The 14,198-nt window shown below is 32.2% G+C and overlaps 1 protein-coding gene across 5 annotated transcripts in view; it reads right to left on the reverse strand.

Annotated features, from left to right (window-relative positions):
- The window catches only part of LOC126832754 (protein artichoke-like), a 127,058-nt gene that overhangs the window by 34,596 nt on the left and 78,264 nt on the right, over window positions 1-14,198 (reverse strand). The gene's annotated exons all lie outside the window — the stretch shown is intronic.

Below are 14,198 nucleotides of genomic sequence, written 5' to 3' on the forward strand. Positions count from 1 at the left end.
TAGCATTATTAATGCTACATAATTTTGCTAACAATAAAGATACTGCAACGCTAATGAATACTAAAGATGTCAATTTATTTATATTTGTTATATTATTCGTTGGTAATAAACACTGTATTGTATCATTTATAAATTATAACTAACGGTTTTAAACAATACTGGAAATTATTATTGTTAAAACCTATTCAACTGTGTTGAACCTATTGTTTCATTAGTCTGTCTTAAATCAGTTATCTTAGTTCAATAAACATTTTTTTTTTGTAATTATTGAACTGTATTTAACTGTTTATACTTAGTTACGTAAAAAAATTATAAAAGTAAAATTATTGTATGGTAAAAAAATTAGGCGTTGTAAAAATGGTTACTGTTTACATTACGAACAGGCAATATAGCCCTTTGTAATTTAAATTATAAACATTTAACAAATTAAACGGAGACACTAATGCTATTTGTTTTTATACAGTAGCTGTTTTTTTTAATATAGTTTAAAAAAATTGAATCTTCCTCGCACTTTAAATAATTGGTTAGATCGGGAACAGCAAAGTTACTGAAGTAAGTAATTTAATTATGTTTAGTTCTAAATTTTTTTTGTTCGTTAAACAATTTTTTTTTTCATTCCGTGACGCCATTTTTTATTTACATTTATGTCAAAAATAACTAATTTTAAAGGACAATATGAGATAAAGTCATATAATTGTATTTATTATAGTTTACAGGTACGGTATATAAAGCTGTGACTCGGCCAATTTATTACTTGAACAACTCTATTACTTGTATAAAATATTCGGCGCAAAGTGAGCTTAACTTTGCAATAGTGTGGATCAAATGTATATCTATTTCCAAAGGAAGGAGGTATACTTCCATAGGAGTGGGAAAATTTATTCGACAGGAATTAGTCAAAGATGGATTTTTCTCTTATCAACGATCACGTCTTTATTTTTGACAAAAACAAAAGCCACGTTCTCCGGACCTAATTAGACGGATGTGCCAGATTCTCAGTCGGATTTCCTGGAAAATTGCCAATATCGATTTAACGTTAAAGTCTCGTAGCTTTAAAAAAAAAAATGTTTTTTTTCTCTATAACAACGAGATGACACACTGTGATCACAAAGGAGTTTTCATCGACTGGGCGTTCATTGCCGGTGGCGGATTTGCGCGAACCGCCGCGTTAATCGACTGTACAAGGGAAGGGATAAATAATATTACATAAATAAACTGGAGACACACGAGGCTTTTGGGAAACACGAAAATGATCGTTGAAACGCATAACACAGAGGTTAAGTACGACCCGGGAAATTCTTGTGGATGTCTAAGAGTGAAAATGGTATATACTGTCTGCCGGTTCGGTGTGGCCCTGTAATCCTTGCGGCTCGTGTATATTTCCTATACTTGTGTATAATACTTATAGGTATTGCTACTGGAGTCTGTGTGCCGTTATAAGTGCAAGCGTCTCGAGAATAGCGTTTGAGAAAATTACTAAGCAAAATTACCAAGCACGGGATGACGTAAACAGCCAGTTGCGACGAATAATAAGAAAAAACTACACGAAATTCTTCCTAGCTTCCTTACTAGTTATTTTCTTTTGTTTTCTATCGTTCCTATTTAACGACGCAAATTTATAAGGAGATACTCCTTCGCCGTGACTTTAATTACATCGTGCCGAGCTACACTTCAATACACAAACAATATGAAATGTGGGAAAAAACACATAATATAACAATAACAACGCTATCGCTACCCCTTTTGTAACGTTATATGTATTTAAAAATGGTCGTTATTAATATTATTAGCACCGCTATCCACTACCAATATACTGTGTGTATCTATGTACAATAAAGAAATCAGTAGATTAGGTTTATTTCAGACGGTCTTCTCTGATGTTATTTGCTAAACAATTCAAAATAAATATTGGTTTACCCTTAAAAATACCAGTCCGGAAGTGTTTCACGTTTGCAATACCGCTGTCCATTCGGAGCTTATCCGACAACGTTGAAAATAATATTGAAACGTTACAAAGATGTTGTGGATTTTATTATTTGTGAGATGTACTCATTTATTAACACAATACAGTTTGGCACTTTGTTGAACGTCAAATTCGTTTAGCAATTATTATGTGACTTAATCTGACACATATCCGATTACTTGATTATTTAATTCTATAAATGATTACTATAATATATCATTGTCTTTTTAATATAATTTTTTATATTACTCGGCAGCTATAATTAAGTGAAAAATACAACAGACGCATATTTTTATTTTTATCGTTTTACAATAATCAATTTACATAATATATATAAAAAAATGAGCTCTGGGTTTGTCGCGACAGATATGGAAAACAATACTTTTGATACATATTGTAATGAACACAAAATAAACAATAATATAATGTAGCTGTTATGTTAATGGTTGTTTTTGTAAAAACATGTCATTATCTAGGATATATTTATATTAAATTATAATTAATGTTATTCCTATGTAATGTACCTAATAATTACTTAGTTGTGGTTTTTAGAATCAATCAAAATTTGTAGAAAGAAAAGCTTGGTATGAATAATAAACAAAAAAAACAATAATTGTTTTGTTTCAATAAATAAACTTTAAAAAGCGATTTGAACGTTAATACAAAATTGTACAGCTTTATATTTCAAACTATCCATTTCAATTTAAATGTAATCATTTCCATTTACTATCAGACCGACGTTGTAAATCCTTCAACTAGTCTGATGTCACTTAATTTCTTATCCGAGAGTTTTATTAAATTTTAGAATAAATGTTTTTGCGGTGCGATACTTTTAAAAGTCGAGGTAAAGCTTTCCTACAAACCTGTTTTTATTATTGTTCTCTTTTCGTATCAATTGACATTTCCAGACTATTAGTTTGAAATGAAATGACTGTTCATAAAATCCTCGGAAATAAAAAAAAAAGGTGACTGTCTATACTCTATAGTTTATTGGAGGTGACTACGAATTAAATGGCGAACTAATCCAAACAGGTTTTTTTATATAATATATTAGGATAAAATTTATATTGTTATTTACCTAAACGTACATAAAAGCGTCAAGCGAGTAAGAGTCAAGTCAGTTTAGAAACCGCAGAAGTAATCTAAATTTGTTTTGTTATGAACTTAATAGAAAGTCAACCGACCAAGTTTTAACCACCAGCCCTTATATTGACAATTTCTAAAAGTTGTAAAATATACGAATAACCGTGTTAAGGTTAAGTTCAATATCTATAAACTTATTATATGACTTTACTTTAAAACTGGTTATCAATCGTCCACACTAGACGAATACGTTTGATAAAATTACATAGATACATTTGTGTTGGAAATACTCACTAAATACTTAAGAAAATAAATTAGCAAATAATATCTCGTCTTGCTTTTCATTGGCTCTTTTTGTGCTGATCGTAACTAATGGCTGACTTATTTAATTTTCTTCCGAATATATGCAATAACTTAATACAACTGAATAATGTAATTTAAACATGATTTCAAACAAAAACGGTTTCTTAGAATTTACCAAATAGTTATAAAACTTCTTTAATATTAGCTTTGATGCAAAACTAAGCGGGGAGTTCGTTTTTACAATTATAATAGGTTTTTTGTTTTGGCAATGAACGAGTAATTTTCTTCTTTGGTTTTATTTGTAAACTTATCTATAAAATCTTATTTATAGAAAACCATATAGTCTCTATACCCACCTGCTGAATCCTCATCTGGATGTTTTGTATCTTGTCTACTGCGACCGGTTAGATCATTTATTTTATGAAAATTTGATTACATTATAAGCGACAAAATAAACTTTGTTGTTGTTCATGTTAAACATTTCTTCTAAAAATGATAGTAAATACTTGAAAATAACGACTGACTGATAACCAGTTTTTCATATATATTTTTTGAGCCATTCAAAGTACACGTGAGTAGTGCTTTTAATTGGTAAACCAAATATTTGCTACCAATACTCCGTACTTAAAAAAAAAAAAAACACAAAACTTCCCTTCCAGAAATCGTTTTTACTCGAACTATGAAAATTGTGTTTGCAATGATTTAACGTATTAAAGATTTTGTATGAAATTTGTCGTAGCCAAAATTTTTCCCGGTGTCGTGTCGCGTCAGTTAAATACTTAATGACAAATTACAACCTAACCCAACCGATCACCGTGATAATTATAACAGATAGGTCCGGCGGATCGCGGCTAATTAATATTCAGTTTTGAGTTCATGCGAGAACCACCTGGGAAAACGCCATTTGGACCTATTTAACTGTACAAACACATTGGTCGGCAGCGACCCGACCATCGATGGCCGAATTATACACCGTGACGGGTATATAGAGGGACCCACGTATATTAGTGGAGCTGGTTGGCTCTGTCAAAACAAATTAAAACCGTCCTTTTGTAGCGGTCGGTATGATAGTATATATTATTTACTAGCTGTAGCCTGTAGGTACGCGTCTGTGTATTAGACGGGCGTGTCACGGCGGTTATGCTAATAGACAGGGACGCACCGTGTGGGAAACGGCATTATCTCTTTAAACCCTGACGTTCACAACGTCCGCGTGCATTGTGGATGATCGGTCCACCGGCTTTCCCGGTCGCTGCTTTTTCATCATATCTACACAAGTACACTTTTCTCCTCTCCTCGCCAACATTCGGCAACTGTCGCACGTCTCTTGTCGTTCGATTTTGCACACTCGGCTGTCGGCCACGACTCTCGCAAACAACAATATATCGTGCGTTTTGATAAACGCAACTCGAAACGCATTCAAAACTCAAACAGCGAGCAATACATCTTATTTTGATGTTATCCATCCGGCGGTACACGAGCAGTGTTCGCCTGACGGGAAGTATAATTAATTATTAACAGAGACAACACGGAAGCCCGACTAAAATAATATCACTTCCTTCCCCTTCCCCCCCTCTTGCCATTCCTTTGTCCGATACAATAGACAATGCGCGTGTACCTACACAATATGCAAACCGTCCCATCTGTGTTTGTGTGCACCAATTCTTGCACTATGACAATGAATAGAGGGATAGCGGCACACGCTTCGCCAGTGTTGTAGTAACAGTGTTTCGCAGCAGCGCATTGTCGATGCGGCATGACGACGAATATTTAATGCAATTTAAAGTGTCAAATGGGGTTATAAAAATATAACATAGATAGCATAAAAACACACACACTGGGATGCGCTTGCATGCACTAAACTATATAAAAGCTTTTCAATGTTGATGTACCCGCCCCGTCCGCGGGTAAAAATGTTCGTGAATTCGGTTTGTTTTCTAATAACTAAAGTGCTCTAATATGTAAAATGGCCTTGATGAAACAAGGTTACTTTGACGATAAAAATTATGTAACGCGTTACACAGGATCAATCACGATGTGGTATTTAGTCAGATTTATGCGTACCATTTTGAATGTTAACAATCTGATAAACATTTTTCATAGATCATACCCATACTTACGTTATGTTATATGTTAATTAACTATTATGCATGTTTTATACAGATGCTAGTGTTCTGCAAACAAGTACATGATACATATTTTTGGGTGTATAATTGAATACCTAATAAAAATGTACAAAATTAAGCGTCTTGGTTTTTTGTGTTCGTTCATTTTTAAATTGATACGTTATAAGTCATACACATGTAGTTCTATGGAAATAAAACTGTAGCTATACATATACATCGTTATGTGGTATATATAATATATAAATAATTAAATTCTGTTATAGACATGTAATTTTATAGCTCGTGACCCGGACTTATTTCAGAAACCTTTAAATAGATTTACAGTTTTTTGTATGTCAAAGGCTTACAAATTCAAAGCGTACATGGACGTAATATAATCAAACGATAATATAATAATAATAATTATAAAACGGAAATTAAAAAAATTCAATCAGTCTTACGCTGCACAGAGCTAGTAAGAACATCAAAAGAATTGTTTCGGAAATTATTCACTAGGTATGTAGATGCAATGGCCGGAAACTTTTCAAAATTTAAACTCATAATAGTAACATTTGAAAGTCGGCAATCATGCATGACTTTGTCAACAGTCTGCACGTCAGCGACCGTATTTATTTAAAGTGAATCCAGTAAAAAGTTTTGAAAAGTTTTAAATAAATTCGTTTACACAATATGTTCATACGTTGATTTACAGAAAACAAATATTTATATACATATTTATCGTGAAAGGACAAAAAAGAAAATACTACTACCAACTGAGAAATTATTAGATTTTATTGTGTACGTTTTGGTATTGTAATGATGTAGTAAAATAAACATAAACGTTTTGTTCATAAATATCTAATGTTGTCCGCATCGGACGTGTATGAATTTAGGTCTGAATAATGTAAATATTTTCTCGAATGAATAAAAATGTGTATAATACAAATTAAAAAAAATCATTTTATAGCAATCGAAACGCCACACAGATTTACTGCATATATACAAGTTAAATTATTTGTCATACGTTTGGTAGCACAAAGTAAATATTTATATTAAAAAAAAAGTGAATTAGTTTTTGAGCCTAAAGTAGGCATATTATATCAAATTTATAATTTTCTGACAGTAGCTTGTTTAATTATTATTTTATTTATATAATAGTACCGTATAAGAGATAATATACACAATATATAAACGGTGGTCATCTAATAACACAGTGTAGTATCATGTTGATTTTATTTAGACACAAGCGCACAAGACAGATTACAAAATGATATTCAACTAACGCACTTAGCTCTAGAATTTATAGTCATGTCTGTGTTATATTGTTTAAATATATTGTTCTCTCTGTAGTCTGGCCTGTTTCTTCCACCCCACAAACTATATGCCGTGATTTATATGGTGTTTTAAATGTAAATTAACCGAGAAACTCGTTTGTATGTATTTAAGTTTAGTCCGGGGGACCCTTATACGTATAGTGTTGGCCGGGTTTCGCATTAAATAAAAAAATACCGCTCTTGACTTTGCCACCGTTGTACTTGGCTCGTAAATCTCGAAAAATGATATGGCACGTACCACAGCAACGTTGCAGCATTAACCACCACCTAACACGTGGGACCTATTACGGGTTGACGGGTCTTAATTTCGGATATCCAAGATTAACATATTATTATTATAATAATGCACCATACGGTCAGTTTTTCGAAATTGTCATTACATTGGTTAGACTTTGCGGTCGACGTTGGTCCAAATAAATTTAAGTCGCCAACTACTACAATTTGTGCATATCTATATTTATTGCACCTCACACACCGAATACATGTGTAACCAGCGAACGAGAAGTTTTAAGCGCTGTATAGGTGTAATATTTGTACAAGGGTTGCCATAGCGTATACACCTTATATATGAACGTTATTTTATATATATATATATATGCACAAGATTACTCTACCGACTTGGGTAATTTTCTTCTTTGACTTTGCCACGTCAGACGATATTCTAGTTGGCTCGACGACGGCTTTTACAGTGATGCCAAGGAATCCAGAATAATTATTATCTTGCTTTTGTGCGTGACGTATTGACGCCATACCGCATAGCTATCAACGTTAGGCAAAATTCTTTTAGAAGACGGCGTAAGTTCGGGTCAAAGCTAAATTCTCAGTAATCGACGACGAATTAAAATTTAAAAAAATCGCCGGTCATTCCTCCAATGTCCCACTTTTAATAGATGATAGAATGAATATAGATAGCGAATGTAAACAAATACAAAATTATACTTTACTCGAATAATAACTAGTTAATTGCATTTTCTACATGGCACGTAGTAGGTACATGGTTTAAAAGTTGTACTCTGATTGCATGCCACACGTTAGAAACCGTGAAATCCTCGGGTAGACAAGGCGACGTCACATCACTTAAGTTTTCTTGGTATTACCATCATTATTCTTCGCCCGTTCAACGGAGACGTAAACAACATAATTGCTGTTAATATTTTGTTAACATGATTTCTACTAAACCTTCTAACAAGGTGTTATTTCTTAACCGTTATCGTGTCTTCGTGCGTTTGTATATTTTTTTTTTTTGTTTTTTTTCACATAAAGCGAATAACGCGTCAAGATTGCCAGATAAGCCTACCGCGGACTAAGGTAATCTCGTTATTAAGAATCCAAACAAAAGTAATCCGTCAGCTCAGTGAACAACAAAAATATACTTATTTGATAATATAATATGTAATATAAAGTCTTAAATATAATATTATGACATAAAATGGGAATTATACAAATGCCACAATCAATATGTAAACTAACAAATTTTATGGACTTGTATCAAAATTTAGTTTACTTGACCGCAAATAAATTTATACCGATTTTTGTAAATATTAACTATGGATTAGGAAGTTTGAACGGATTAAACTGATTATCCGGGTTTTCGATTATATTTATTTTTAATCAAGTATAAAACTTCTGTTACAAAATATTTACTTACCTACTTATGTTTAAAGTGTTTAAAAAATTGTATTTTTTAACTTTGATAGAAAACAAATTGAACCTGAAAATCCAGATTTTGAGCTGAAAGCTGTGTATTCCTATAATTTACATTATCTATTGAGTAGTATAAGTGTACTTTTAATTATTTGTCTTAGAAGATTACAGTACTTAATAAATTCCAGTCTTGTAAACAATGTTGTTATGAATAACTTTTTTTTTCTGAAAATGTTTTGATAAAAACTATATTATTATATCACTTAATGCGTAGAAGTTTATTATGTTGTAGAGTAAGAAAGTGTATTATAAAGACCAGGTAAAAAAGTTTCGAAGGCAGTTTGAAAAATTATAGAAAACCAAGATAAATTCATTGAGCAGCGTCAAGGCCAATCCAGGTCGTAATCGAGATTGGAAAAAAAAAGATACATCTTATTTTTGTTAGTATTTTGACGGCCAAAGAATGATTGTACTTGGAAACTTGGTTAAATACGACAACTAACTGCCACTTTCTCGAGTGTTATTAATTTAAACAAATTTAGTATTTTCCTCCTTCGTTTTTCGGCCGTTAAGTTGAAATAACAAGTAAGGCGTATTTTCTTTATCAAAAAAGAAAAATTTAACACCTACTTTGAACGTTTTTTTGTACGTTGTTCTTTTTTTTTCTAGTGTTTTTGAATCGCACAAATAAAATGCATGAATGTACAAAACTGTCTGTACTTCCCCCCCCCCTTTTTTTAAATAATTGTATTATGAAAAGTTAGTCTCTAACTTAGTGAAAGTTTAATTTAATTATATTTCTTAGTCGGTAAAAACTAGAAATATTTTTTAATTAAGATGAGGGCTTTGTCAAGTTCTACAAACAATATTCTGAAGACTATTACGCCAATTAAAACACTTTAAAAATATACATAATATCCAATATATTATATTATACTTTTTGTTGAAATAAAGTGTTTTCGTGTGAATTCATTTACAATTGTTTATATCGATCTAAAAGCAAGTTTATTAGCGTTTACAGTAAAAGTCAGAAAATTACCTTTTCCGATTATATATATTCTTTCTCATCCTAAAACTGGACCGAGGCCAGAGAACGAATGAAACTAAATTCAGTGCCAAGTAAAAAAAAAAACAAAAAACTTTTTACTTATATTTTAAGGGCGTCGACGTTTTCGAGAGAGACCCGTGTCGTTTTCTGTTGACCTAACTAACCCAACCGAAGCTCAGCAGGTTAGACGTGATTATTCACTTCGGGTTGACCAAACTTTTAGGATATCGACTGAAAATGGGACAGCATTGCAGTCGCCAATAGCCGTTATCGACTTCCGTTTCCTGCCTATACTATAGGACACAGCAACTACATGTTATGTCTGTATCGTTACACGGACTTAGATGACCGTAAGTCGAGTTAACGTATAATAATAACCTACTGAGATGGCAAAGTTTGGAAGTCACATTTTATGTCTTATGTACAAATCTAATATTTCGCTAAATCTTTGATACATACTATAGTATAAAATAATCATAATGTGGTTTTTTTTGTAAGTTCTAACATTAAAACTGATAATAAAGCAAAAGGTTTTTATTTACTTTGGGATTTAAAAAGGTTATCGAGTTACAAATTAAAATATCAGACAAAATATAAAATATTTTACAGTACTGTTTTCATGCAAAACAAGTTATGCACACAAAATGGTTCTTTCCCGTAGGTATATTATATTATTAATACATGTCCCTATATATATATTTTTGTATACATAATAAAGGTATTTATGATAACTATCTTTTTTTTTTGTTTTATCTCTCTTCCCATCAAACACATCTAAATGTGTTCGGCTTTATAGTAAGCACTTTTTAGATATACCTTACCAATCGACTTTCCCAATGGTTTAAATGATTTTTTTTTTACTTGGATGCTGACCAAACGATTTCCAACTTTGTTGCTTACTTAAAGTAGGATGCAAACAGTTCCTATATAGTGCGATTCCAATCTCAATACTTTTGTCAACTTAATTTTTCAGAAACCTTTTGTATAATATTATGTACCAATAACATAGTTTACATTTAAAGCACATTCTTACAATTTATATTTCATACTTAATAGAATTTGTTTAATACTATTTATGGTAAGACGAATGTCAATACAGCTTATTGACTACAGTGTTTAAATAAAAATTGCTCAATTGATAGATGGTTTTAGTATTGCAAGCAGAGATAAAAATATAATAATACTAAATGTCTTGCACAAAATATGAAATAATAATAAGACAGTTATTGATTTAAGCTTTTATACATCAAATTGTATGTGTATATACATATACCTGCTTAACCACGACTTCCCTAGTCTACACTGAGAACACTTTATGTTGAAATTTAAGTTACTCGGTAAGTATACTCGGAAAAATATAAAGCCACGTCGACTACAAAATAAATCTCAAAGGGGTCGTAAAATCAGAACAAATTATTAAGAACTTTTGTTGTAGCATATTTTGTATAAGGGTACAACGGTCCTTTGAAATTTCCTGAATACATCTATTTTGAATTAACCTAGGAAACGTTGTCATGGACAAGTCACGACGTGGTGTACCCTATTTTGTATGTATTCGACCGGAATTGTTTTTTTTCGTTTGTTTTTTCTGTCGCATTCACATACATCTATTGCACGCAGAGGTCGAGATAGATAAAAAAAAAAAAAAAAAATGTTTTATTAAATTATGTTTTAGCGGTTCTCGCGCAGTTGTACGATAATACAATACAACGATAATTAGTATTGTTCATTTCTCGTGGCTTAATTTCAATAAACCCGTTTATTATTTTCTCCGCATCCCCTTCTGGGACGCATATAGGCCATACACATTTCGTTTAATAATATTATGGAAACGATTCGCCTGCCTCCCGGCGGCAACGGGGGACTTTATCAAAAATTATGTACTTGGCCAATCAAATCGTTCTGCTCTGCCATTCCGTTCCAATTACAATTCTCGCACCTCTCTGCAAAGTTTCACACAAACGCCACCAGCTCTCCGTCCTTCTGCTATTGCACACCTTCTGCTTTTCCATCGCACCTTTCACGGTTCATTACAACCGTCAACACCGCCGCGGTAGTGGGTATAATATAGTATTTTACAAACTTTGTTACCGCAGTTTTGTCAATTATATTATGTTCTTCTCCCGGCCCTGGACACGTTTACCGCGTTCAAAGTGTAATGGGAATTATAAGCAAATTGAACGCCGTCTCCGCACTCGCCCCGGAGGCACCCGACCGCGATTCGTCGAAAAGATTTACAGCGCATTACAATACTGTCGACAACGGTATTATGTATTATTGTGTGCTTAATATTACTACAACAATAGTAATCATTATTGTAAAACCGAGAAAACACGGCCCGATTTTGGAGAAGAAATTATAAATTTGGCTTGAAAAAAACAAAAAACAGTTACAGTCTACTTAAAGCCCAACGGCAAAAAATGATAAAACATGGAACATGCTTTAGTCTGCTGGCTCTTGAATAATGATTATTGCCAATCTAAAATCTCCTTACGATATAATATGAGATAGACTAAATTTATGTATAATAGACAAAGTCCACAACATGATATTCAAAGCCGACAACGGTAAATATATTAACGGTGATCGACAATACTCGTACTGGGAATATATTATTCTAATAAAAAAAACTAAGTTGGTTTAGTTCACTATCAAATGTTTTTGCTCGAATTTATTTTGCGCTCTTATTAATTTCTAGGCATTTAAAAAATACTTTTATTTCCTAATCGCTGTACAATGTGTAGCCAACTTATTCGATATCTTTTACACGTCTCGGACTAGCCAAATCTCCATCCGAGATTTCAGGTTTGTTTTGCTCTTTTTTCAACAAGTTACACGAGCTAAACATTCTATTATCTCAACAAATTCTCGTTATTTTTCAGCTTTGCGCCGGAATTTAAACATTGTAAACTTTAATTATTGTTATATTACAACGAAACGTGTATACGTGTGTATAGTTGATTTTCGGAGAACCCGTCAAGTCGGCAGAACTCGAGTGTTGGCTGTATAGGTATTTTCCCTGAGGTCTCTTTGCCCCCCTTTCAACACACATTACGTACAATATGTTTTGAGCAGACCTATTTCGGCTTAGGCTTTCACCGTCCACCGGTAAGTATTTACGCGCGACCATGTCGAACAAAATATTTTATTTTCTCTGTAAACACGTGCACGAGTGTATGAGCACGTATATATTTTATATCTGACCGTTTGTAACTTGTTTCACCGACCAGTGACGTTGAAACGCCCGTCTATATATTATGTTGTTCTTCGAGTACCTCTTTAACTCAATAATAAACCACGGTCTGACATTTGAACGTTTGAACAGGCATTATTGTTCCCCCTCAGGAAGCTGTCCTGCATTAACTATGCAATTATGATTTTCCTATAGAAAACAGTGCAAAAGGCGTGCAGTTTATTTAATAACGGCGCGTTTTAGTATTTTATATTAATAATAATATTTACGAATAAAATATATTAGACAAAGAAAATGTTTGATTCGGAAAAAATAAATCTTGTTTCTTGCTGCGGTAGTAAGAGGTGAAGGAAAAAAAGCTAAAAAAGAAAAACGTGGATACATGAAATAAACACCAAAAGCCTTCCATATGGAGCACACGGCCATTTATATTCAGATTGGTAGAGGGACGGGTAAAAGTTTCATAATGTATTTTAGAATGTCATACATTGAACGAAATCATAATTGCCTAAAACCATCCGATAAATTTTTTTTAAAAAAATTCACACTGAGTTTCTGTGCAACTTAGGTCATAAATTAAAGCAAGCAGTATGTATAGTTTTCTCAAAATTTACCTCTGCGGAGTTGGGGTTCAAATGTAAATTTTTTTACAAAACATTTTTCGTGTAAAGTCTGTTGAATTCGTTGAATCTCTGTAATGTACAAAACGAAGCAAATGTAAGCAGATACTGTTATGTAAACACACGGGTGCGATAATCATTATAAATTTATTCATGTTTGCAACTGTATATAGATCTAAAAGTAAAAGTTAACTGTTGAGTTAATTAAAACGACAGAAACAATAATTTTACATAACAAGATGAGATAAAATGAGGCATCTGGTATTTAATACTAATATAATAAACAACAAGTTTACAGGATAAGCCTGGTTACAATATGAACTTTATTCTTCGAAAAGTTTGAAAACTATTTTGTAAATGCAATCAACTTTCGAAACGTTCGTAAGTAGCTAATAATTCCGAATAAAATGTAATATTTTATAGTTAATATTATTATTTAAAAAAACAACAAAAAAACAAGTTATCAATAATAACAATTAGGAAATCCAAAACAAGAAAATGTTCAAAATGTTTTACTCAAGAATAATATTAAACACATAAAAAATGTTTTAATTAACACATGTATAACTGATTATTGCCAATATTCATACCCTTTTACGTTTACCAACATTGGCCCTTTTAGACCCTAAGCACCGATAAATTAACTATCTGCTCTCAAGTAGAATTGAATATATAATAACGAGCCGAAAAATTTAAGCTTTAAGAGTTGCTATCAAAAAAAGTAAATTGGGAGAGGGGTAAAACAAAAAACAAATATGAAAAATTGAGATCACATTGTATAACAACAATATGAAAAACAATTTTTTTATTTCTTATTAAACCCTATGAGATATTGAGTGGTTCGTGGGAAAAGAACCCTGTATTATCCGGTGCACGGTACGCATTCCGTTTTATAAAATTCGCCT

Source organism: Adelges cooleyi, unplaced genomic scaffold, assembly GCF_023614345.1.
Source record: "Adelges cooleyi isolate 19-005CV unplaced genomic scaffold, UGA_ACOO_1.1 ACOO_flye_CR_arks_rails_tigmint_CR_PRNA_167, whole genome shotgun sequence".
NCBI classification, from domain to species: Eukaryota; Metazoa; Arthropoda; class Insecta; order Hemiptera; family Adelgidae; genus Adelges; species Adelges cooleyi.